The 24017-nt window shown below is 31.1% G+C and overlaps 1 pseudogene; it reads right to left on the bottom strand.

The window, feature by feature from the left end:
- LOC121392615 overlaps nt 1-23478 on the bottom strand; it is a 30049-nt pseudogene extending 6571 nt beyond the window's left edge.
- Nucleotides 23479-24017: the final 539 nt, after the last annotated feature.

Genomic DNA, 24017 nt, shown 5'->3' with positions numbered 1-24017 from the left:
TCTTTTGTTTCTACACCGAGAATTGGAGAATATTCACTTAACCAAACTTTATATTTATTAATTAACACAAACAAGATAGTGTCCAAATAGATGGTAACCAAATTGATTTCATCCAGGAAGTCATTACCAATGATGGAATAGCCTATTTCATGCTCCTTTAGAAACAAAAGCATCTAAAAAATAGCCTCAATGGTGTATGAATAAATCAATAACATGCAGAACCCTATCACAGAAATTTATTAATCAGTTACAACATTTGCCTATATGCCATAGATATGACTTCATAAACTTAAGCAAAGAAAAAGCAAGGCTTAAATCGTTCATTTATAATGTGAAAACAAAGGTGTTACTGACATTAGTAAACAATTATACCTTCAGGGTTTCTAGCGCCTTTCGATCAATCTTCGCTTTTTTTCTTTCCTTTTTTTGTCTGTTTAGACACAATCATTTGTCTAAGGACACTAGATTCGGTCTACAGAAGAGAACATAACATTTTTACATTATGTTGATGTCCTACATACTATTATGTATAGACACTCAAAATAATGGCTTATAGAAATATCAATCTATCTAATCATAAATCCTTATTGTTATTATACAGGAGTAAGTACATTAAGTCATGTCCGATGCTTTTTATATAGACTTTCTGTTCACAGTTTATAGCAAAATGTATGTTAACAGTTAATGTGTTTAAATTAATAATAGTAGGTATGTCCATTAATACTGAGTTAATTGTTATATACTTCAAAGGTTATCTGTCTGTTGTGCTAGTGTTTTCTGTTGCTATTTAAACTATGCACTTTTCCTGCGAGAAATATTTCTATGCTCACAGATTTACTAAAATGTATCTTAAGATACACCAAACAATTAATAAAAACAAACAAGCATTATTTAAAAAATAAACTACAAAACACATTAAACATACACTCAAAAATTTCAAGCCAAGTAAATCAAGTTTCAATATTAATAACAAACAGACACTGACGGACCCTCACTATCACTGTCGTTATCCTTGGAGTCTTTATCTCCATGTTGACCATCACTAAGAAAGGAACTTAAGACCAGCTACCATTATCTGTCAGTCAGAAAGAATACTCAAAATCATAAAAAACATAATATAAATATAATATTTTTGTGTCTTAGAAATAGTTTAAATATGTCAGATCTCCCTTAATGCACTTGTTGATGCGATGGTCTTCACTGGAAGACCATCTTCTCATTATACTCTTCTATATTCATTACTTGTAAAGTTTTCTCTAGATACATAAAGATTATTACATTGTTTTTATGTGACTTTTAAATACACAGGCCACACCATAATCCTAATGAATTTAACATCTTATTATGTACCATTCCATCCTCATGACTTGTCAACATTTCTTTACTTACAACTTTATGTGATCATGTTATGAAACTCAATAAAATACTAATTTTCTATTTAAGCAAGCAGGTACATGTTAGTTATAGTACCAAGTACATTGGTCATGAAGAAAAACATCCTGTTGTTATTACATTGACTGTTTTAGCATCATTCCTGAATTAAAGGAAGAGACAATAATGTTGTGTCATTACTATATTTTAAGGTAATACTAAAAACTGTTAAGTAATAAATGATCACCACTTGATACAAAAGTATGTACAAGGTATAAAGGGACATGTTAATTATAAAGAACATGGTACCATAGTAACAGTAATTGCTACAAAAAGTAGTCACTCTGTGAAATGTTATAATAAGAATAGTGAAAAAGTTAAGATTTATAAGTCAAATGCATTCAATATCAACAATAATAAAGACAATTAAAATAAACATTTTAAATTTGTGTGATACTTGAGAAGGGTCATACCAAGAATGAGTCACAAGTATCATGTATAGACGAAAACCTGGCACCAAGAAAATTTAAACATTAATATTTTAGCCTGACCAAAATATTGATACGGTATTTCTACAAATCTGTGATACATAGCATCTCTAACAGCTAGACTAAGTTAAACTTACCAAATATTTCTGTGATATAATTCAATCATCACATCCTAGATAAAAAACAATAGTGATATCGTGTTTACAATGTGAATTCCAAATATTTACAGAGATTCCACTAACTAGTAGTACATATAGAATTACATACATCACTTACCACCGACATTTTTGCTTGCAGTTACATTGCTATCTTTTACATTGTGTACATAAAACTCTGAAGCATCTGAAAAAAATAAGTGAAAATATATATTTAATTACATATTCTTAGAGACATCAGTTATACTATATTCTATAGTCTCTTTGTATATTGGTAGTGAAGTATTTTTAATAGTTCTTTGAGACACAGTAACTTACGTTATTAACTTTGTTATTCTGTGTTGAGTGTTGATTTCGTTTGATATCAGATATTATGTGAGCAAAGAGTGTCTAAGAGAAGGGAGAATTAATACGCTAGCATAGAATCATGTAAGCTAATTATGTATAAACTTACAGATCTTAATAATTTATCTTGACAACGAAAACATTTCAAAGAACAATTCAATTCAAGCTAAAAAGGAACAATAAAAAGGCAAAGAAAACTCTTTACAAACAAAAATATTACAGTAAAAATACATTATGAAGAACTAAATTAACACTTGAATAAAACATGATGAACAAAACATCTGTAGCATAAATGCTAATTGCTAAAAACACCAAGTCACTTTGGTAAATTTAAGTTTATTGCATGTAATACATATTTATATTGTTGATATTAAATACTACAATACCTCTCAGGAGGAATAATGTTTTTGTTTCTTAACATAATAAGAGCTCTACACAAAGTCTATAAAAAGAAAAGAAAGTAAACATGATGATTGTTAATGTAAAGCATTAAACTATTCTTCCTCACTACTTTAATTTAATCAATTTATTATGTTATCAATGAATTCTTAATACCAAACATTCTCCATACTTTGAAAGAAATAATTAAATACCACAAACGTCAAAATTTTCAAGGTAGTTATATTTTTGCGGTTGACACAAAATGCGAAATATGAGTTTGGGAAAATTTTACGCACGAAAGTTTGAGTGGCGAAAATTTTGACATTTACGGTAGTAATATTCTAGTGAAAAGTGAGGTGGAGTTTAAATAGTGTTGAAACTGGTTGGAGAAAGAAAGTTGTCGCTGGAAGATGTGGCAGTACAGGAAAGAGGTGTGGTTTTGTGCTACACATAAATTTAGTGAGAGGTATCAAGTTTTTGTGCCTTAAATTCTCCATCTATCAACTATTGTATTATCTAAACTCTATAATAAATAGGCAGGTGAAATGCAGAGTAACTACAATGCATCTCATGTTAGTCACAGATACATCCAAAATACAAAATATAGCACTAACCATTCTCATATCTGGCTTCAATATAGAGGCTTGTTGCTGAAGAATAGATTTTAATTCATCAGGAAAAGTTTTTCATCTCCTCAGGGTAACATTGACAAATCTACAAATATTATAAAAAGAAATTCTATATAAATATAAGTGAATGTTTTTTTTTTTCACATTCCACCAAGACAATTATAATTTGGAAGTCACTTATAATTTGCATTCTATTAAAGAATGGTTACACAAAACACTAGTTGTAGCAAAAATGTTTAGAAACAATAGAAATGCTTTTATAACAAAAGCAAGAAAGACCAAGAAGGAGAAACAGGAAAGCAACAAAGAAGAAAAAGAACAACAAAATGCTTTAATGAGACTTGCAAAAAAAGAGCAAGCTATGACAAGTGCATGTCCCACATTGGTTGACAATGTTTTTTATTATAGAAATTCCACAACACTGCTGTCAAACTCAAACTGGACAGATTATATTATGAAACATACTCATCATGTTTTGCTAATTTTCCAGTGCATTTGTGAACATAAAGCAATACTGTCATGTTAATTATACAGTAGAAAATTTGAAAATACTACAGATATTATGTATAGCATAAATTGATAGCTATAGCTATAATGTACACTTTAAAGAATGAGGTTTCATGGATGTGAGAAAGATTTGATGCAACTAACACATTTCAGAGCCTCATTTATCAGAACAATCTTTTTAGATTGTACCAAGCATTCTTAATCCTACATGAAATGGGCATTAAAATAATAAAGACCGCTAATATTATTTTTAAAAAACAGCATAACAATTGCCATTTTAATAAAGAGTTAATTAATGTAGATTTTCCCACTAAGGGTTAATAAACACATTATAATATTAATAACATACTTACAAGTACATTAATGAAGGTGCCTGACCTGAGCTAAGAACATGACAAGTTCTTGAAGTGTCTTTGACTCATCAGAGGGATTAAGTATCAAACAGATCTAATAGAGCTTTATAATGATGAAATTGAAGCTGAAACTAAACAAGAGAACACAAACGACTTCATTTCAATTTTGCTTAGAAAGGAAGGGTCTGGTAGTGCACACAATATTACAGTTGTCAAAAAGGAATTATTTTTTAAGTGTTAATGTCAACATCTGCAGGACAGTGCAGCCCTTTTCTCTCTATACGACTATAACCATAGATAATAGAGTACTCTATTATCTATACTATAAATTAATGTTATAGTGAGCATGAACCAATTTTTATTTTCATTTCATTACAAATAGAAACACAAAACCAAATGCAATTAGAAAGACCATATTCTAGCAGGAAAACAGCTAAAGAATGATTTGTTTTGCAGATCCTGGACTAGATCAAAGCAACTTACAGCCACGCCAACTATAAAAACAAGTGGTTTGTTTGTCAGGTACAGGCTCAATAGACTGTGGTTTCTCCAGGAAATGCTGATGAGAAGATAACTATGTGTGCTACATGCTATCTCTCTAAGCAAAGGGGCTTGCTTCACCAGACTAACAAAAATGAGTAGGATCAGAATTCTTTGCCCCTTTATTTCCTATCTTGTTGAACAATAACAAATAATACAACTAAATTTGATGGTAGGAGATTAAAACAATTAATCTTACTTTCGTCATAATAAGACTGAGGATCTCGCTTAATAAGGTTTTTCGCAGTGAGGTAAATTAGAAGGTATCTGATTGTTGTGTCTTGACACTCTTTCCATTTCTACACTCACATGGCAGTGATATAATATTACGCATGCGCACTTGTTTGAATTGCAACAGCGCGTATTACTATATAGTAATTCCAGTTGTCATAATATTTTTTATGTAATTATGGACTTTTAGTTATTGTGTGTTTTAGTAAACTAAAACTAAAAATTAACATTTCCAGACAACTAAGAGTAAACTATAACTAAAATTTTTAGCTGCTAAAAACACTAATAAAATTAAAGCTGACATTATGTGTATTTTACTAATATTTTCTAATATTAATAGACTGACAAACCCAAAACTTAGACTTAAAATGTGAAGTCTTTCTTTGAAAAAACAGAAAATAGTGGTACTTTGACCTGTCATTATTTCATTGCCTTTTCTTACATAATTGCAAAATTAAGTAAATCAAAGTAAACTAATATTAACTAAATAGAAAAACTACTAAAACATAATACTAATAAAATTGCTTCATCAATTGTACTCCTTACTAAAACTAAACTAAAATAAAATAATCAAATTGAAAAACTAAACAATACATGCTAGCTAAAATTACTTTTCTGGTTTTATACTAAAACTAAACTAAACTGAAAATGTATTTTATAACCCTAGTTTCAACAATACTAAACTAAACTAAAATACTTTTTCCTTACTAAAACAACATTACTTTAGTCATATTCAGATTATAACATTGACCTTTCTTATCTCCTTTTTTTTAACCAAAAAGTTTACTGACCCAAAACATAGTACTTTTATCTTATTATTTTGGATTTTAAAATTGCAAATGTAAGATTGATTTTCATTTTCATTGCAAAATAAGAAAATTAATAACTAAAAATGACTCCAAAAGTTTATTTCACGTTAAGGAAATGAAAACCAATTGTTAACATATTACAATTAAACTGCATAATGACTATACAATGTTGTTGTTACATGTATTACAAGAAAAGTCAGCAAAAGAGTAAAGCAAATCCCATGATAGAGCCACACACAGTTAATAATAAGGCCACTTGTTAGAGTTGTCTACAGTGACAATTAAATGTACAGATTTGATGGGATTGAGTTTAACATTGAAGTCATGGTCCATTATCTACAGAACAACCAATTACTGTAGGCACTAGAGAATGAGAAAGCCACAACATTGTGATTGTACCAAATATTTATTAGAAATAGACTTAACAAGTAACATTCATAATCTCATCAAATCGTCATTAATGACTTAAATCATGGAAGAGGTAGGTAGTACTTTTAATTCTAATTGTTGTATTTAGATTTATTACCTATATTTCCATCAGCAGTAGTCCACTGCATTTTTTAATATATAGACAAAGCCATGTTAGCTCCTAGTGCTAACTCGGTAACATCTTTGATCTCAAAGGCCTTTAAAGAGACCCCTATAAAGAATGAGTGAGCATTTCAAATCTATGGTGTACATGTAATTACACAATGATAATTCTGAATAAATAGTAGTAAAGATAGATAGTGTAGTTTCATAAGTTAAGGTTTTCTTGTCCAGCTACAACATGGCTTCCCTCATCACTGAATGCTCAAAGCAAGGTAATATGAAAGTGTACTTCTTTTGGTGTACAAAGTTATAACAATTTATAATTTAAAGTACAGGGGTAGGGTACCGGACAGTCACAGACGAAGATAGACAACCCTCTACCTAGTCTATAGAACTAGACCCTCCTCTTTGTTGATGCCATGAGAAGGGTCTAGCAAAAGTGACAGTATGACTGAAATTAATTTACAAAAGCAAAATAAGGAAGCCATAAATACATAAGCAACTAATAGTCTCATTTTTCAATCATATAGGACTACTGGCTACATTTGAGGACTTTTAAAACCAGTAGGTACAGATTATGGAGTTATAAGACAGAGCCTCGCCTATATAGCAAACATCAAAGAGCTTCAATACTTTGTAAAAGCAATACATCAGATAGCTAACAGAAAAGTTTACTCCGGCCACCAGAATCTGGTAGCAAAATCTGATTGATCAGCAGAAATTAATTTATCAATTGTGACCTTTGCTAGGACCTTCTCACACATACAGCAAATAGGAGGGTCTAGTTTATAGACTGCCCTCACCCACATGTATGTTGGGTGCTGAGGTGTTGATAAAATACAATACTTCAAAACAATTTGCACTTATATAAAATGTTAATTAGTATTGCCATACCTTTAGGATACTGTAACTGGACTAGTCCAATCAGGAGCAGGATCTGTTGCTCAAATTGATGATCAAGTCGAAGAAGGATCTTTGTTAGGCTCCAACTATCAAGAGTTAACAAGTGGATATTGTTAGGTAAGGGGATTAGAGAGACTCTGAATACTATCATGAGAAAAAAAAAAGTATGTATATATATATATATATATATATATAATAGTATAACATTAATTATATATAAAAGACCCCACCCCCCCCCCCCCCCCCCCCGTATAACATTTTGATATAACATTTTTTTCTATAGCTACTCACAAATCTACATAAATTTTGGCAAGTATCATTTTGTTTAAAAGGAAAGAGAACATTTGCTTAGAATTTGTCCATAAAGATCATGTCTTAAGGGACAGGAACATTGTTATTGGCAATTATATAATATGTTTACTGAATTGTTTTTAAATAATGACGTGTAGTAGTAGTTTTTACAAAAAAAAAAAGATGTCTAGATCTGCTTTCTCATTATAAAATTCTATTACAATGATAAGGCAGGCTATTTTCATAGTAGAATTTGTAGCTGATACTTTATAAAATATTCATAACTGGATTGTCAGTATATCAAGTCTATGATGTCATAACAATGTGTCGTATCAACAACCAACGGATTTAATTTCCTTGGAACGACTACTTTTCTCTAACTAACAATCTGGTCAACATTTAACACAACAATGAATCAAGCAAAGAGAAAGCATATCAATAATTCACAAAACCATTTGATCCTAGCAGGAAAAGATCTTATCCAATGGAGTAACTGTCAAATACATGACTATCTTGAACTTAAATACAAGTAAAATCTAAAATACCACAAAGTGAAAATCAATAAAAAGAAATTATGATCGTAGAGATTCACAGCAACCCTTGCTTGTTGTTAATTTTTTTATGATTATCACAAAAAAATTTGTCTACAGTTTTTATTGAAATTTCTTTTATAATAGAAACATAATAATATGTGTACACAGAGAAAGGGTACATTGTACTATTTAGTGAGTGTAAGCCATACCTGGGACATTATAGTTGTTGTCACATAATCACTGTTCTTAACAAATTCCAGTTCAGGTTCCAATTTAATTTCTCAGCTAACATAACGTTGGAAGTAGGGTGGAGTTCTTGAAGTCATTAGTACAATAAATTATGTTTCCCTCTGATAATTAATCCATCTCCATTTTGACGCAGTTTCATTAGGAGGTCTCCTACTCCACGATTATCATCAACAAGAATACGACGATGAACCTAAACCAAACAAAAAGTGTATGAAGTATACACACATAGATCTTATCATACCATCTATTACATAGCTAATTTTGTTAATAACAAACTATGTCTGATACTACTACATATAATCCATAGCAAATATAATTATCTTATGATCTTAATTTATTAAACAGACCGCAGCTAAAAGTTACATGTATATTATCAAACTAATGAAATACAATTCAATACATAGTTTATTGTTAATAAGTATTTACATCTAGGGTAGATATAGATCTAGGAAAAAGTTCTTGGTGTGCCCTGAGGCTAATTATTCTAGAGGTGTGGTTAACGTGGTTGGACATAATAAAGTTAACGTAGGGTGGGACCAAAAGTTTAGGGTGGGCTGGCCCCCCCGATAGATCGACTGCTGATCTACATAATTCATGCGTTCACTTTACCTAAGATTCTGAGGCAAGTATAATTAAATTTATTGGATTATAACAAGTATAACATTGCTGGTGAGCGTGTGTCATGCATTATGACCATTAATTCCCCAGAGCCATTGACAAACATTGAACCAACCTGGACGATCTGTCAGTGCGTTACTAGGTAAAACTGAAACCTTTAGATTTCATCTTTTGTGTGCCAAGCAGAGAAAAAAAAGTTCCACAGGTACACTACTACGATATAACTTACCCTAATATATATTCTTTTTTTTTCTGTTGACAGGATAATAAATTACCAGATAACTGGAGCAGATTTGTTATATTTCCCCCACGTTGGACGGAAGTTTCTTTGTCTACAATTGATTATAAAGAAAGAGACATTGTGGCTGATTCCCAGAAATGTGAAGTAATAAAAATGACGTGAAAGACCCACATTATAATAAGTGTTATTTTTACTAGTCAGAATATCTATAGCATTCATAAATGTTTTATAATACGTACATTGACCTGTTATATAAAAATTGGAATTGGACTTGGGAAATTTTTTTCATTTTTCTCTATGGTATTATCGTTGTCCTAGTTACACTCAAACTATTTTGAAAGGAATCTGTATGAGAAGGTAAACAAGTAAATTAGTCTTGGTTTCTAAGAGATATTTATCTATTGTTGCAGGAGAAAGTGGCACAAAATGAGTGTTTGAAAGGAATGATATTGTCTTCAAGGAAAAAGAAATGTCATACTGCCATGCTTTTATACCGTAAACAATACTGATGGCAAAGTATGATTTGTAATCAGTACTTGCTATTACATTAAATACGCTTAAATTAAAAATATACAAAAAATTCATTGTTGTATATAGCCAAATCTTCAAAATGGTCATCTGGCCAATTTATACCACATTCTGAATATTGTAATGAGGGCACAGTGGTTTAAATATATTATGGTACCGGACATTAACAAACTCTCACACCTGCAGGCATCAGTTTGCCTCACACGCCAAATGTACCATACATTTGTATGGCTCTAATTCTATGGTTGGTATTAAAACTCAAAGTAGCTATATATAGAATTATATACATGTAACTTACACCTCTCTTTGCATATACGTCCGTTAGCATCAGTATAACCAAGTAGCTTCAGATTTAAGATCAGTTTGGAACCGACTAAGACCTCCTTACAAAGTCCATCACTGTAAAACAATGTATTAGCACTTCAATTAAAAAATACAATTTAATCTGTCAAAACCAACTAATACAGGAATTATATTTATCATGATTCTAAAGCAGAAAACTTCATGATAACTACAGGTATTATAAATATTTTCTACATGAAAAAGATGGATCATATCGACATACATATACCACCAGTACAAGTACACAAATACATATATATGTTACACAGACATATCATTCAGTTTACATTATCAAGATATCCTTTTACCTTCTTGTGATTGTATAAGTACTGTGTACTGTTCTACATGTAGGGTGTACATCTGTTTGTAAGTTCTTACACAAGAACAGAGGTTCAAGTGGTGGAGCTTATCTCATTTTGTCTGTTATCAGTGCCTATATTCATCTATATATACATATTGCCATAAACTACATATATTTCATACTTGAACGCACCATCAAAAGGACTGTACTTAGATATTCAGCAAAACTTTCAACAGTACTATCAAGTACTTCTGGGGGTTTTTTACTGCTTACTTCTACACATACTGTAGGTTTTAAATCCTTACCTGGATGGGAATAGGTCCAATAGTATATTCAAACTCAATAGCGGGCATATTTTTATAAAGTCGCAAACTACATTGTTATAAGAAGATAAAAACACAACGTTACTATACATTGTCTGCCATAATACTTATAACAAGTATACAAATCTGAGTCATACTAACACTTATACTAATAATCTCTTACATTACAAAACTCCACAAAAATTTAACCACATCTGAAAAAGTATGCAAAGATATTCCTTTTATAAGACCATAATCTATTGGGATGGTACATGTAATATAACGTAAATATCAACACTTACTACTCTATGGCATAAACATGTACTAATACAGGGTTATTGATATGTGTATAGTAACATACAATAATGTATTTCATGTTATTAGTGACAATTAATTAAATATTTTAATATCTAACAAAAAATGTCAGGTATACAAGAAACAATATAACCAGGCCTATACATGTCCACACAGAAACCATTCTGGCTATCATTTAAAAGCATCATAAATAGAAATGAGAATAGTAGTCTTATGTGTTACAAAATATAACCATATATTGCCACATTTGTCTTGTGTTTTTACATATAATGTACATATACCATTAGATACAAAGTACATGTAGAATAACTGAAACTCAAAATAACTGAAACTTTTTAAGTGTCTAATTTAATAATCTATATGTTAGTGCATGTTACCACTATATGTCCTAGTATGTATGTAGTACCTACTTGAGAAACCCAAGGAGAGAATATTGATGCAACTTTCAGTCACAACACACCCTAAAATAAAAAAGAGTTATTATAATCTACATGTTACTTTTCAGTTAACTATAAGAGTAAATAATTTTACCATAACTTTAATAAAAGTTATAACACTTACTGAAACCACAGACACTTCAGCTTTGTTGTTGTTCTGATTAACTGGAAGACTTCAGAACTATTAGGACGAAAAGATATAGGCTCCAGAAGCCTAAAAGAGTGATACGAAGCAATGTTTTAACAATACATTGATATGTACAGCTGTAGCATGATGTCACATTGTGATTCAAAGATTCAAAAATAAAAACATACAATGTACATAAACCATGTACATTGTCTACATGTATAAATATCTTACTTGACTTGAATTCTTGTTATTACCAGTACTAGAGTTATACCATAAAACTGTTGATTGACTTCACTGGTAATATCAGACTTGATATTAGTAATCTGTTTTACACTTGACCAGTTGTCCCATCAAATAACACACTATAAAACTATAAACAATATACAGTATTTACATATATAGTATTAACATGTATAGTATTAACATATGTACTTACATCATTACTAACAGTGACATCATCTTGGACAACATCAACATGAGATCTCCTAGTAAACTCTGAAAATATATAGAAATGGAATATATAACCTATATATATATATAACAATATATAACATATAACAATATTAACAATATATAAAATCATTGAACCTCAACCAACTCTCCTAATAGCATGGTAATAGTTGAAATTTTGGCAATTTCTAAATTGGCAAAAGGGTATCTTTGAGTTAACAAAAAAATTGGGTATTTTCTAGTTGTTAAAAATGACAGAACCCACATTAACAAAATTGGAAACTCCTGGAGTTAAAATAGATGGTAAGTACCCATGTAACCAAATACACAGAATAGAAACATGTACAAAGTATTGTATTATACACCTAGACTTTAGAATTTAGAAACATTTAGGGTGGGGTTTCCTGATAGTATAAAATCACATATTAATATTATATGGTATATATGCCATACGTATTCCCAGATCTATTAAACGTGGGAATTCATCTAAAAATGCATTGTATTTTATTGCAATATAAAGGTAACAACAATACAATGTGTCATGAATGAAATTAGCAAGCACTGTACAGGCTACCTAATAACATAGCCTGATTGATGTTACCTATACTTGCATATCACTTTGAGGTAGGTGCATAATGTATTCATTAACTAGTAATAAAACAAATGCTTATGTAAACATACCATTTACCATTTTATTAACTATACTTAAATTTATTGTCTACACAACCATATACACCAATTATAAGTACAGCATACTGTACATATGAAGTCCCAAATGAGTCAATGATTGAGCGCGTAACATTAATCTCATACCCAGACAGAAACTGTCTGGTAATAGTGGTCAAAAGTTCTGGATGTGATGAGGTTTCATTCTGGAATGCTAAATAACAATGAAATTCCCACTAGCTCAATTAGCTACATAGTTACTGTGTATCAAGTTACAGGTTTATTTATGTTTGAGAGACGTTACCATGTCCCAATCATGTGATAGTCATGTGTTCATCATGTCATCACATCTCAAGTTTTTAGCCAGTTACCCGATTTTTTTTAGCCTTTTTGTACCATCTGGGCACAAGACTGCTAAATTGTAATGCACATGTAGATACTATACTGAAAGCATTTGACACTCCTTACTTATATTAATTTCTTTTCCTCCCTCTCCTTAATGAGAGCCAAAACTGACTCTTCCTCCTTCCACCTCTATATCCCTCAATCTATCCATGCACTCAACTACCTCACACTTACTTGTATTTGTTTTTTTTAGCAGTATATATAGAGTATCCCAATGGAGGAATATCAAACACTTCAAAAACACCTTCCACTCCAGCACTTGTATTTCCTGCTAGCCTAATTTTCTTAGTGACATCAGTAATTGGAACAATCTACATATGACAAGTATAAATGAACATTGCTTGGTACAAAGGAGTGACATCATATGTATAATTTGTATCTTTTACATGTATCAAAACATATGGTTAAGGTTTGATATAACGTCATATGCTCTAGTCTCTAGAGTTACAACCTTTTACTAGTGTATATCATAATCCCTTATACCAAATTTGTCACCGTAAAATTTCTAAAACTTCTACTAAGTAGATTTTCTCATAGTAATTTTAAGGGCAATTTTTTAGCGATAAAACTCATCACCTAAATAGTTCATTTTAACAAAATTAGAGGGTCTCATCACTTGAAAAAATTGAAATGTATATGTGTTTGGCATAGACGTCAATACAGTAAGCTGTGTTTTAAAAGAGAAATTGTACTAAGAAACACAACTCTATAAGCTCCGATCTGAGAGAGACCTCAGTAGACTTGGAAAACATTCTTGAACATGACAAACTCATATTCTACTATTGACAGTAAACACAATATTTTAATAAAGGTCTACACATGTACAAGACTACAGATATATTGTACATGTACAGTATAATGCCTACATGTAATGACTGCAATACTGAGAGAAGCATACCTGTACAGTTATAAGTCTTTCCACTAGGATCAGTAATGGCTACAGACTCATTGATCAGTGGAACTCGTATTTGTCCAGTCCATGGACGACTCAGTGAATTATAGATGAGTAAATGAAACTATGGTAGAGAGGAGAGCGAGAGAGAGAGAGAGAGAGAGAGAGAGAGAGAGGAGAGAGAGAGAGAGAGAGAGAGAGAGAGAGAGAGAAGAGAGTGAGTGAAAAGAGAAAAAAAATGATACAGGTCCCTTTTTCCAACCATACTAAAGTCTCTTACAGAACAAACAATATTTAAGTTAATCCGAAGTTATCTACATTACATATCAATAGTAGCTATATTTCTGTTGGGAGAATGATGTCCCATAGTTAAATAATGCATTACACATGAGACTATCCTTACTTCTCCAGTTTCAGAGATAGGACAGATACTAATATTAGATATTCACAGAATGTAATTTCACATTTGATGGCCCACTCTTAACAGCCATGATATTGAAAGCAGCTGACATCACAGCACGACATTCTACTTTCTCCAATATGAAGTCTTTTGGCATAATCATCAGCAACATGTTGCTTCTCTGTACCACTACAAGAATGATATTAATAAAAACGAACCAACACAAGTTAAATGTAGATAACTACTGACATACACACACATGTGTGTTATTGAGTAAAGGAATCAACACTATAGCATATACTATTAATGATTAGATAATTAATGAATGTTTGATTCAGTTTAATGGATGAGTTACCTGATATTAGATAATAATCATTTATTAACTCAAATAAATAACAAATTATATGTACAAATATCACATGTATGTGAACTGATCAAATGTAATCTTTGGGGGAAGAGAAAATAATTGATAGTATGATGGTACACACACACATGATGATAAATTAAGATAATAAATCAATGGACAAAGCAATGTAGTTCATTTACTTACGAGACTGCATCATGATGTTGAGCAACTCCCTAGCTTGTTTCTATAATAACAAAAATAGTTCATTAATATACAAATATATGTACTACAATTCTACCAATAGATATCATTGAATGTTTGTTTTATAGTTGTTTAAATGCAACAAATGGCTTTTAGAAAACACAAAGACTCATTGTTTAATTGTTTTAAGCTTTACATCATTGTATGTTATAGTCTAACAATAACATTAAGTCATAGAAACAATAGATCAATTATTTGGAGCAATCAAACTATTCATAGCAAGTCAAATCAAATTAAGAAATTTTTCAACAATGGTATCCAACTGTTAGTTGTTTCTCAGATTTTGAATTATCTGATATATTCTGTTTCAATTGAGGGAATGAACACTAACTCATGTATTATAATTCTGGATAGGAATGAGCTAGAGAGAAGTGATTTATACTATTTAAAACATCTTCCAAAACCACAAATTATATCAATAAACTAAGTGCTAACTATTTAGGAAAGTAGCAAACTAGAAATCTCATATAAAGTAAATAGTATTCTTCACATTCCACCATGACTGATTTCATGGATATTTTGCAATATTATTAATGGACACAATGTTCTCCAGCTTCTGCAGAAGGTTCAGAAATTGTCGAAAGTACCTTTAATAGTAAAAGTATGATAAGAGACATCCACAAAGAACCACGAAAAGCTTCACAATAACTCAATAAAAACTTTACAACACTGACACCACACCCAATTTAGGTTGATAACGTCATAATTGAAATTCCACTAAATCACAGTCATTTTCAATACTAACAGAGTATACATTGTATAAACAGTGTATTTGTATGCGCTTATTTTTAGCAATTATTTTCACTTTTTTAATTTGAGACTACACAATTACTGTGTGATTCTGTTTATTGAGTCATATTGACACATACTATAAGCAACTGAACATTGGCTAAAGTTGGTTCTAAAGGACACCATACTGTAAGCAACTGAAATATTGGCAAAAGTTGGTTCTAAAGGACACATACTGTAAAGCAACAGAAACATTGGCTAAAGTTGGTTCTAAAGGACACATACTGTAACAACTGAAATATTGGCAAAAGTTGGTTCTAAAGGACACATACTGTAGCACTGAAACATTGGCTAAAGTTGGTTCTAAAGGACCATAATGTAAGCAACAGAAACATTGACTAAAGTTGGTTCTAAGGACACATACTGTAAGCAACTGAAACATTGGCTAAAGTTGGTTCTAAAGGACACATACTGTAAGCAATTGAAACATTGGCTAAAGTTGGTTCTAAAGGACACATACTGTAAGCAACTGAAACATTGGCTAAAGTTGGTTCTAAAGGACACCATACTGTAAGCAACTGAACATTGGCTAAATTTGGTTCTAAAGGACACATAATGTAAGCAACAGAAACATTGACTAAAGTTGGTTCTAAAGACACATACTGTAAGCAACAGAAACATTGGCTAAAGTTGGTTCTAAAGGACACATAATGTAAGCAACAATTATAATATTTTTAATGACCTAGTAACTTGAAACAACCAGAGGCAAATATTTTCCACTTGATGAGAAATATCATGCACAAGACCTAGCCTTGTACCCAGGCTATCGCGAAAGCCTGGTATGAGGCTAACACAAGACCTAATTAGACTTACTACATATACTTTGTAAGAAAAAGCAGAACAGGAGGAAAAAGCACCCCAGTTACATCATATCACTAGATTCATACCATCTCTACTAGTTATAACCGCTTCATTTCGTGATGGTTAATTGCATAATATAGAGGACAAACAACCTTACGCTGACAGTATTTCCCATAAAATTAAGAAATAATCATTTTTAATGGTTTTTGCTTCAGTAATGGACCAGTCAGAAACCACCTGGGGTGTCCTCCCCCTGGGGACCTTCTTAAACAGAACCATCTAAGATGACAATATCTTATTTATATATAAACATTGTGAAAATGACCTTCTAAAACTATCATCACAGATACAGTTAGAAACAGAATGCATATGTCGCTACCAGCCATATTTTCAAGCTAAATATTAACTCACGTAATTTGATGGACGAGAGTCCACTATCTTCAAATCCATTATGAACTGCTTCCAATTGTTTACAAGCTTGCAAGTGAGAATTACATTTTCTTACATATCCTTTAAGTCCTGGACGACTTGTAAAGTATCCTGAGAGAGAAAGGGAGGATTGGGTGACTTACATGTACTGCATTTATAATTCTTACCAGTCCAAAAATTCCAAGGATCATCAGCATAAGGAAAGAAATCATCGGTCTTTACTGTCCACTTGATATTTGCAGCTTCTTCATTGATGTATTTTGGTACATGGATGGAGTGGAATACATAACATTAAGATTCCATTCTTGAGTGTGTGTGTGTGTGAGAGAGAGAGAGAGAACATTTGGATACTTTTGTTGCAAGTATATATGTGGCTTCCTTGTTACAATTCTTGCAGTTCTACTGTAACCTTTGCTAAATCCTTCTAATGCTTCAGCAAAGTGATGGTCTGGCTTTGTAGATTATACTAACTAAACCTCAGTAGTACATTTTGGGACATAATTACATTATTGTATATAAGTATGTACCTCATTGACATATTTAATCAGTTTATCCAAGTTCTTGAACCATTCACGAGCATCTTCATACTGGAAGTCAGACCCCATAGTCATCATAATGTTTGAGGTCTTAAAATGTTTTGCCTAAATGATACCACAATATAAAACTGTATCATACTATATATCAACTCTCAATATTTTCATTTCTATAAAGTCTCCCTAAAGTAATAATTATGTCAATTTATGTGTATAAATATATCACTTTCTTCTAACCTCAGATATTTATGCACGCTTTTATTTGATATTTGTATCACTACATGTACATATATATATACTTTGTAATTGCTAGTATGTACATGATACAATACCTACATATATTGTAACTAGAACTATGTACTATTAGATATCAAGATATTCACTCCATTTATTGTTAGTTTACTTTTGGAACATTCTACATTTTCTTAAAGTGTTTCACTATAGAGGACTTCTATTACAATTAATATACACAATAAAAACTACAGAATCTTACCTGTTCCAATGAGTATTTGATAAACTCATCCACCCTCTCATCAACATTGTTATCATACAAGTTGGGATCATCCTAAAAGGATATAAATTCACTTTCACAATGAACAGAGCTACTGCAGTAATAGCAATATACAAAATTTAGGCTGTCAGATTTTTAAAATGCCACTCAAAATTACCTATATAACAATGAAACTGAAAGATAATATATAATAATGTTAACTCACAAGCCCAGAATACTACAATAATGTATCGTTAATATTTCAATTTTATTAAATAACAAAAGCATTGTACAAGAGCTACATTACATAACAATGTAGACATTACCTGAATAGGAGGATTATCACATTTGATATCAAAGCAAAAAAAACAGTGGGTGGATCATAATGATTATAGAGAACCCCCCAGTGAAGATATCACTTCAGAAACCGAGAGACTGACTACCTTGCCATATAATTTCCATCTCTGATTTGTTCAAACGTAATGCTTTATCAGCATAGTCAATACGCCCAAAGAAGAAACTGTCAAAAAATCCCATCTATCATGAGGTATTATTATAATTATTGTAAATTAAAAAGTACATGTACATGTATGTCTTACATATTATTGTACTGTATTGTAATACTGTATTGTACTGTAGCATATTGTATTATACTATATCGTACTGTATTGTAATCAGACATGGGGCAAGCACTTGAGTGCTCGTGCTTGAAAGCACTTTAAGCACTTTTTTTTGGAGTGCTTGGAGGTGCTTTCAAGCATTTATTATATATAAGCATTTATGCTTGTGCTTGTACTTAAGCACTTATAGCATTAGTGCTTTAAAGCATTTTATAAGCACTTCTAGGCACAAAGGCTGCAAGTTCTTTATGCACTTAGCACATCTATTAATACTTTTTTGCTATCAGTCTGTTTATCCATCATTAGCAAATATAGCTACAACTGTGTTGGGAGTTCCTGTATCTTCTGCTGTGGTGGAGCAGGTGTTTAGTGTGGCAAGCAAGATCTTTAGGCCAGAGAGGTGCTGACAGGCAGATGCTACATTCTATAACTAATGTTTATACGATCTAACAATAAGTATTTTAAAAATTGACTGAGATAAAAGAATTTGCTAGGAATTTTTTGGTTAAAAATGCTTGTGCTTCACGCAGTTTTTTAAGTGCTTGAATTTGTGCTTCAAGCATTTATTTTTTGGAAGCATAAATGCTTGTGCTTGTGCTTCAGCCCTTTTATTAATGCTTAAGTTGTGCTTCAAGCACTTCAGTAAATGCTTGCCCATGTCTGATTGTAATACTGCATTGTAGTGTATTATAATACTGCATTGTAGTGTAGTGTACTGTATTGTAATACTGTATTGTACTGTAGCATATTGTATTATACTATATCGTACTGTATTGTAATACTGCATTGTACTGTATTGTAATACTGCATTGTAGTGTAGTGTACTGTATTGTACTATATTGTACTATATTATACTGTATTACATTACATAAGGATACATAGGGATGTCACAATGTGGCTTCTTTCTTTTTTTCAACTACCAAAACCAAAAGCTGTTAAAATTTACATGAAGTATCTACTTTTATTTTAATAATGTTTGGAGGTGTGGCTTGATGTTGCTGAAATCATTAATAGAAGTTTTACTAGAGACCATTGGTAATTGGTAGAATTCCTTTCAAGAAGTAACTGCATTTCTTAGTAACCACATAGTGTCAGTTAAATGATATATTGGTACTATGTCACAATATTTCATTTAATAGCACCCTAAGTTTTTCTAAATTAGTGAGGTCTGTTGACATTGCTGCTTGGAATAACAATAATAACGAAGAAAGAACATTGTGCAATCCTATATAAGCAGTGCTACCACCTACCTAATATAGAATGTAAATGAAATATTATTACATAGACATAATTCTAAATTATGATGTCTATAACATTTTCAGAAAAAAAATCAATACACTCACTATCTAGCAAAAAACTATTACATACATATAGTGAGTATAGGTTTAAAACAGTTTTGCCATTACAACATTGTAAATTCCCAGTTTATTCCCAGACAAATATGTTTTCAATTTACACATTCTTTTGTTTGATAAGTACATACAATTATAGTATGTTGGACATTCTTCATACAATCTGTTCACATATCCAAGTGCCAATAAAATAATATCATAGTATGTATGGTATTAGAGAGGTTAGAAGTAAAAGCACTAAAAATAATTTATTATAAAACAGCGTCATTATTTTGCTCTGAATGTGTGTGATTAGTTAACTAGTCAACTACCTGAAAACAGTAGCGTGGTAGAGCAAGTAGCTTTCAATATATATTTGTCCAAACACTTACCATAAAGGAAAGTTATGTCTATTAGTTACAGTTATATAAAAAGAATGGAAATCCTTACACATCAATAACACATGATCTACAATGATATTAAGATAGCCTAGTTAGTAATTGTGAACTTACTAAAGAAAAGAGGGTTTGCTGTCCTGAAGAGTGTCCAAATGGATCAATATGCCACCCAACGTAGGGTATACACCAAAATTGTTGGCTATAAATCGTAGCCCAATTGACATTTGATCAATGATAGCATTATAATGAGTGGAGGCTTCATCATTCATACAACCAACCACCATTAATAAACTCCAATTGACCAGAACTAACTAAAATCTTAACCTAAATAAGAATAATAATAGAATAAATAAATAGAGTATATTTTACATTTCAATGAGTTTGATTGGGACTATTAACGAGTTCAAAACATTCTATTATATATAATTTTTATGATAGAAAATTATAACCATATACATGCTGTGTACTATAAGTTGAGTTTATACCTTGTCCATGTACATACATACACATATCTTAAGTAAACTTGGACAGACTCCTGAATTATTAACAACAAAACTCTTTGAAATAGAAACTTGGCAGACAGAAAGAAACACATTCACATGTAAGACAAGAAGTACGTGACTGGTTTAAAAAAAACATGTTACATAACTACAATAACATACATTATATCATACTATTATCAGTATATACAAGTATACTTTCAATTAACTGATTATAAACACAATTATGCGTCGAGCATGGACCATGCTTATGATTTTATGTTATAACTATTTAATCTTTGGTTGTATAACTACAAATGTTACAGTCAATAGCTAATAAATAGACATATGTGACAATACCTTCTGTTTTGTATCATCATCCTGTTCATTCCACATCTTGTAAAAAAAGCTATCTCTACATAGATGACTTGCGTTCTTTTATTCTTCAGTAACTCATCAACGACTGTGTCCAGAATATACTGAACAGAAGCATGTTGAATGCCATTGTCAGCTGGAAAAAAAAATAACAGTGAACTCATGATTAAGCACAAAAATTAAATGGCATTTTGCTTAGAATGTTATTAGAGACATTAACAATTTTAACAGCAACATGTATTGTACATTTGTAGCATACTAGCAGTGTACATCATCTACTAAATGTTTTCCTTGTTGTTTATTGATTGTAGGGAGACTAGACTGGTTGATATAGGTTAGAGTTATCAACCAACAGACTATTTCATATAGAAGCCTGAGAGACATTGCTATGAAGCCCTTGTGCATGCAGGCAAGAATTTATCAAGTTCACAGTGATCATTAAATATTTGTAATACATACAGTAATACATGTACCTCGTAGAAAAAATTTTACTCATGAACATATTATTACATGAATATTAACGAAACAAATTTATACAGCTAGATTTGACACGTATGACATTGTTGCAACTAACAAAAAGGCTCTGTTGAAGCAATTTAAGCCCATTGATGCATTCCCTTATCCAAAAGGGTCTCATCTCATTTATCAAGTAATTGCTTAAGCAAAACAGAAATTCTTTGAAACAAAAGGAAGTAGTGAACCCAAGATATAAAGTCCTTTTTGATCAAAAATCATTAAATATGCCGGTTAATCATGGAGTTACTCATACATCTTTTCAAGAAAGTTGCTAATAATTAGTAAAACTATAATAGAATATATTCCAAAAGCTATACTCTTCCATCTCCAGCTAAAATTTGGGACATTAAAAAATTTTCCTCAAATAATTAAAACATGAAGTGTATATATAAATACATGAAAATTTCTGGATTTACAATAATTCCATACACACACCAGTGTAGGATAAAATGTAATAAGAGTTATCTTTATCTAAAAGCAAAATAGAGCACGATAACATAATTGAAGTTAGCGAGAAAAACAAAGAAGACATAGAAAAATTGGTTTTTACAAGAAACTCTCTTTTGTCTTAAGGATATACATGATGTACAAGAATCACTGAATACATCTAATATTACATATTCATTAATATTAATTAATATTAAGATATTAAATATTAATATTAATTAATATTAATATTACATATTGAATGTAATTATTCTTATTTTAGAATAATTTTAAGTTAAAGCAAAAAAACTATCAAATTTTTTCCTATATGTTATACTATCAGTATTCTACTGGTAATAGATTAATGTAAATTAATACTACACTATAGACCTTAAATAAATATATGCATCTCCTTTATTCAGATATATACATGTACATCAATGTTTTTTTTATCTAGGTTAGTAATTAGGCCTACCACGTAGGTATTAGAAATATTCGTCTTTGACATCACTGAAGTGTAACTGTAAAATTCTACTTTTATCTCACAAAGGGGCGTGTAACTTTCAATAATAAGGTATTAATTATTCATACCATGTGATATTCAAAAATTGTTATAATTACAACCACGAGAAAGAAGACACACACTATGATTTGTTTAGTATGGGCATAATGAGCAAAGATAGCATTATTTAGTGCATAAAGTATTAATGATTAAAATAACTTTGGAGCCTAATAATCAATATATAATTATCTATTGGACAACATATTAGTTAGCTTATCAAGGGTTTAATAGTTTTGTATGAACAGACGTATGGGAAAAGTATAGTCGGGGGAGTCCTATAGTTTATAGATCAATTTGGACTCTGCAGGAATATATACAGACCAATCTGATTACAGTGTGTATATGAATAAAATTAATTATTTATGAGAGACAGTTCATGCAAACAATTATTATACATTTTACAATGATAGTTTGTTTTGAAGCAGCTGGAAAAAATCGGATGGGTAGGTTATAACTAATGTTATGAAGCCAAAGGAAGAGATTGCTACTCCAGTTAACACACATTCCTTCACGTGATTTTATTATTATAATTAATATCCCAGTGGACAAACTTTGGTCTATAAAACTTCCCTTGACTACTATTCTATACGTCTGGCAATGCGAGACGAAATAGTAGTACTAACACTTGTAGTGTAATATCATACCTCCATAATAATACTCATCTACTGTTTTCAACCAACCAACATCGTCGTGAGTGTGGGGGGGAACTAAATGAACATTAATTTTCTCAGCATCGTCAGGCAATACGCGACCTGATACGACGACTATTGTCTGAATCACTGTAATTAGAAATAATACACTTGTAGTCCAACAAGTCATCCTTGTCACTAATAGTCAGGGACCTTTTTTGCAAGTCACACCTGATCTGACTTAAAGATGATGATGTAATCAGCAATTAGAAAAAACTGGGAATTCCCCGAGCGATCGCCGCAAACACGACACACCTACAATCCACTCCTAGACAAGGGAAAGTCTCTTGGGTTAATTAATTGGTAGAATGACGTATTTCTGACCAATCAGATTGACGAGGATGTTTCCCTGATGATCGTTGCTGGCCTATATTTTAACGGACGTGCGGTTGTCTCTAAATTTTTGCCAGCATTGAGATCTTGTATGAACTTATCTAAGACGACGCTGACCAAGTAAGTTTGCGTTTGAAATGTGTTGTGTGTATAAGTAATGTGAAATAGATGTACTTCTATGCTATGTCGTCAAATAAACGTAATATAATTTTTCATTTTTTAAAGGGAAGTTATCTTCTATCCATATCTTTGAACATGTCAAGATGTAGAGAATGAGCATCTTGATTTAGTATTGT

The sequence above is a fragment of the Gigantopelta aegis genome, unplaced genomic scaffold (genome assembly GCF_016097555.1).
Source record: "Gigantopelta aegis isolate Gae_Host unplaced genomic scaffold, Gae_host_genome ctg4180_pilon_pilon, whole genome shotgun sequence".
NCBI lineage: Eukaryota > Metazoa > Mollusca > Gastropoda > Neomphalida > Peltospiridae > Gigantopelta > Gigantopelta aegis.
The sequence above is the reverse complement of the archived record's forward strand: the minus strand, read 5'-3'. Positions and strand labels throughout refer to the sequence as shown.